Source organism: Schistocerca americana, unplaced genomic scaffold (genome assembly GCF_021461395.2).
Source record: "Schistocerca americana isolate TAMUIC-IGC-003095 unplaced genomic scaffold, iqSchAmer2.1 HiC_scaffold_819, whole genome shotgun sequence".
Classification (NCBI taxonomy): Eukaryota; Metazoa; Arthropoda; class Insecta; order Orthoptera; family Acrididae; genus Schistocerca; species Schistocerca americana.
This window is the reverse complement of record NW_025726586.1, coordinates 45,001-50,000: the sequence shown is the minus strand read 5'-3', so window position 1 is coordinate 50,000 and position 5,000 is coordinate 45,001. Positions and strand designations below refer to the sequence as shown.

The 5,000-nt window shown below is 52.3% G+C and overlaps 1 non-coding gene across 1 annotated transcript in view; it reads right to left on the bottom strand.

Moving 5' to 3' along the window:
* Positions 1 to 975, bottom strand: part of LOC124591267 — a 1,910-nt gene extending 935 nt beyond the window's left edge. Inside the window, exon 1 of the ribosomal RNA XR_006977089.1 lies at positions 1 to 975. This exon is cut by the window's left edge and continues 935 nt beyond it. This is a non-coding gene — a ribosomal RNA (small subunit ribosomal RNA).
* Between the last annotated feature and the right edge of the window lie 4,025 nt (positions 976 to 5,000).

Sequence of the window (5,000 nt, the reverse complement as noted above, 5' to 3'; positions counted from 1 at the left end):
CCGCCTGTCCCTATTAATCATTACCTCGGGTTCCGAAAACCAACAAAATAGAACCGAGGTCCTATTCCATTATTCCATGCACACAGTATTCAGGCGGGCTTGCCTGCTTTAAGCACTCTAATTTGTTCAAAGTAAACGTGCCGGCCCACCGAGACACTCACTCAAGAGCACCCTGGTAGGATTGCAACGGGGTCCGCCTCGGGACGCACGAGCACGCACGAGGCGCGTCGCACGCCTTCGGCTCGCCCCACCGGCAGGACGTCCCACGATACATGCCAGTTAAACACCGACGGGCGGTGAACCAACAGCGTGGGACACAAATCCAACTACGAGCTTTTTAACCGCAACAACTTTAATATACGCTATTGGAGCTGGAATTACCGCGGCTGCTGGCACCAGACTTGCCCTCCAATAGATACTCGTTAAAGGATTTAAAGTGTACTCATTCCGATTACGGGGCCTCGGATGAGTCCCGTATCGTTATTTTTCGTCACTACCTCCCCGTGCCGGGAGTGGGTAATTTGCGCGCCTGCTGCCTTCCTTGGATGTGGTAGCCGTTTCTCAGGCTCCCTCTCCGGAATCGAACCCTGATTCCCCGTTACCCGTTACAACCATGGTAGGCGCAGAACCTACCATCGACAGTTGATAAGGCAGACATTTGAAAGATGCGTCGCCGGTACGAGGACCGTGCGATCAGCCCAAAGTTATTCAGAGTCACCAAGGCAAACGGACCGGACGAGCCGACCGATTGGTTTTGATCTAATAAAAGCGTCCCTTCCATCTCTGGTCGGGACTCTGTTTGCATGTATTAGCTCTAGAATTACCACAGTTATCCAAGTAACGTGGGTACGATCTAAGGAACCATAACTGATTTAATGAGCCATTCGCGGTTTCACCTTAATGCGGCTTGTACTGAGACATGCATGGCTTAATCTTTGAGACAAGCATATGACTACTGGCAGGATCAACCAGGGAGCTGCGTCAACTAGAGCTGAGCAGCCGGCCGCCCGGGAGTGTGTCCCGGGGGCCCGCGCGAACACGCAAGCGTCCGCTCAATTATTCTGCAAACAGGAGGAGGCTGAGCTCCCCTGCACAATACACCTCGAAACCCTCTCAGGTCCCGGCGGCGCGCAGCGCCGTCCTAAGTACTTGGTCGGGTTCGAGAGAGGCGCAATCGCCCGGAGTTTGGCGAGTAGACGCTTTAGGTGCGACCACCCGTGCTCCCAACTGAGCTTGCCGCTGCCGACAGAGGCCCGGGAGCGTGCTGTCGTGGCATTGCCGGCGGGAGACAACACGCGCCACCTACGGTGACCGGCAGCTCCAACGCCAGCGCCACAGAAGGACAAAAGCCCCACTTGGGTGCCGAAGCGAACTCTCCCAGCACAGCGCACGCGCCAACACGTCCGCACAGCTGCGATACAAACCACCTGCGAGAACCGCAGAGGCGACCGAGCAGCAGACGGCGTCGCGGCGCCGAGCGCCGGGCGGCGGCGCATCCTCAGCGCACACAGTCCTCAATCGGACCAGCACACTGCAGATGTCCACCGCGCTTCGCACCGGGCCCGCGAGGACCTACTTTGGCCGCACGGCGCCGCGTGCAGGGTGCGCCGGCGCGCAGCTGCGCCGCCTGCCGCCTCCGTCGGCCGGCGCGCCTGCCACTGGCCGCCCCCACCAGCCGGCTGTAGCGCGTGCGCCCACGCACCGCGCGGCCAGCACGCCGGGAGGCCCCCCCTCACCGGCCGGGGACGGTCCCACCCAGCCACCGCCGCGTATCGCTTCACACCCAGATGCCATTCACGTTCGTGGGCATGGTGGGTATCGCTGGAACAACCGGTTGGTAGCTCAACCGATCGTCGCCATCACTGATTCACCTCTAGCGAGAACAACCGCACCACAACGGTTTACCAGTTGTTCATTTGCATAACGTCACCAGCAAACGTAGGCGTCCATCGCCATTTGCAAATTCAACGATTGTTGCATGCCTGTGTCAGGTGTCACGACACACTATGTCTGCCCACATACACGCAACAACATGTGCACGCTTCGCGAACACGTGGAAGGTGGCCCCCGTACGTATGCGATGTCCATTGCGCGAACGACTGTCAACCGGCCTCTGTCGCATGTCGCAGATGTGGAACGCAGTGCACCATGCTATCACGGTGTGTGAGAAGAGACGACTACGTCTGACAACACGCGCCACTACATCAACAGACGGCTCATGCTGATCGCCATCCAGGGCATACCACACTGCAATCCAGCTCTTATAGGGAGACGACACGTAGCTGAGTGCACAACATTTGGACCGCATGGTTCGCCGTTGTTGGCGCAGTCGTTGTACGGTCACATGTACCACGATGTATCATTCAGTACATGAGGACCAATGTGCAGTACAGTGTGTGATTTGGACGTACAACATCAGCGGACAGTTGACACAGGCCGTACCACAGCGTAGGCTAAGTGCTTCGCACATGCGAATGCCAATGAACAACTGCAAATGCCAATGAACAACTGCAAAGGGCATTGAGCATGTACGTCCTGCTGCCATCCACATTACAGTGTATAGCTGCAAGGTGTTTAACATGAAGCGATACACTGGGGACCGGGCAGTGCGAGTAGCAAACTATATTGCGGGGGTTGCAGTTAGGCAACACTACACTAATTTAACGCGTCGTATGACAATTACAGAGCAGGTTAAGGCCCAACGTGTGTTGGGTTAAGGCCCAACGTGTGTTGGGTTAAGGCCCAACGTGTGTTGGGTTAAGGCCCAACGTGTGTTGGGTTAAGGCCCAACGTGTGTTGGGTTAAGGCCCAACGTGTGTTGGGTTAAGGCCCAACGTGTGTTGGGTTAAGGCCCAACGTGTGTTGGGTTAAGGCCCAACGTGTGTTGGGTTAAGGCCCAACGTGTGTTGGGTTAAGGCCCAACGTGTGTTGGGTTAAGGCCCAACGTGTGTTGGGTTAAGGCCCAACGTGTGTTGGGTTACGTTAAGGGGCAATGTGGGTTACGTTAAGGGGCAATGTGGGTTACGTTAAGGGGCAATGTGGGTTACGTTACGGCGCAATATAGGTTACGTTACGGCGCAATATAGGTTACGTTAAGGCGCAATATCGGTTACGTTAAGGCGCAATACAGGTTACGTTAAGGCGCAATACAGGTTACGTTAAGGCGCAATACAGGTTACGTTAAGGCGCAATACAGGTTACGTTAAGGCGCAATACAGGTTACGTTAAGGCGCAATACAGGTTACGTTAAGGCGCAATGCAGGTTACGTTAAGGCGCAATGCAGGTTACGTTAAGGCGCAATACAGGTTACGTTAAGGCGCAATACAGGTTACGTTAAGGCGCAATACAGGTTACGTTAAGGCGCAATACAGGTTACGTTAAGGCGCAATACAGGTTACGTTAAGGCGCAATACAGGTTACGTTAAGGCGCAATACAGGTTACGTTAAGGCGCAATACAGGTTACGTTAAGGCGCAATACAGGTTACGTTAAGGCGCAATACAGGTTACGTTAAGGCGCAATACAGGTTACGTTAAGGCGCAATACAGGTTACGTTAAGGCGCAATACAGGTTACGTTAAGGCGCAATACAGGTTACGTTAAGGCGCAATACAGGTTACGTTAAGGCGCAATACAGGTTACGTTAAGGCGCAATACAGGTTACGTTAAGGCGCAATACAGGTTACGTTAAGGCGCAATACAGGTTAGGTTAAGGCGCAATACAGGTTAGGTTAAGGCGCAATACAGGTTAGGTTAAGGTACGACATAGGTTAGGTTAAGGTACGACATAGGTTAGGTTAAGGTACGACATAGGTTAGGTTAAGGTACGACATAGGTTAGGTTAAGGTACGACATAGGTTAGGTTAAGGTACGACATAGGTTAGGTTAAGGTACGACATAGGTTAGGTTAAGGTACGACATAGGTTAGGTTAAGGTACGACATAGGTTAGGTTAAGGTACGACATAGGTTAGGTTAAGGTACGACATAGGTTAGGTTAAGGTACGACATAGGTTAGGTTAAGGTACGACATAGGTTAGGTTAAGGTACGACATAGGTTAGGTTAAGGTACGACATAGGTTAGGTTAAGGTACGACATAGGTTAGGTTAAGGTACGACATAGGTTAGGTTAAGGTACGACATAGGTTAGGTTAAGGTACGACATAGGTTAGGTTAAGGTACGACATAGGTTAGGTTAAGGTACGACATAGGTTAGGTTAAGGTACGACATAGGTTAGGTTAAGGTACGACATAGGTTAGGTTAAGGTACGACATAGGTTAGGTTAAGGTACGACATAGGTTAGGTTAAGGTACGACATAGGTTAGGTTAAGGTACGACATAGGTTAGGTTAAGGTACGACATAGGTTAGGTTAAGGTACGACATAGGTTAGGTTACGGTACGACATAGGTTAGGTTACGGTACGACATAGGTTAGGTTACGGTACGACATAGGTTAGGTTACGGTACGACATAGGTTAGGTTACGGTACGACATAGGTTAGGTTACGGTACGACATAGGTTAGGTTACGGTACGACATAGGTTAGGTTACGGTACGACATAGGTTAGGTTACGGTACGATATAGGTTAGGTTACGGTACGATATAGGTTAGGTTAAGGTACACATTGTTGTAAGGAAAGGTTTAATGGGGGGCGGGGCGGGGCGGCCGGTTTGTTGATTGTGATTATAGTAAGTGGATGCCTGCGGCATCATCTGATTTGCCACGTCAGGATGCACCTTTGGCTCATGACAGGCGGCGCTCTCATTCCATGCTTGTGGCAGACCTGTGTCTTTCATTCCTGCCATTGTTTGTGTGCTGTGAGAGGAGGCAGTATTGTGATGTTGGGTGCACCCCTGTGTAGGACATGTGTGGGTGTTGGTGGCTTGGCTGAGCAATGGTGGTTGTCGGGTGGGTGGGATATTCTGTTTTCTGAGTGGACCTCCCAGTCTGGTTATGACAGTGTGGATTGTCTAATGTGGCGGAGAGGATGCACTGGGTGTTG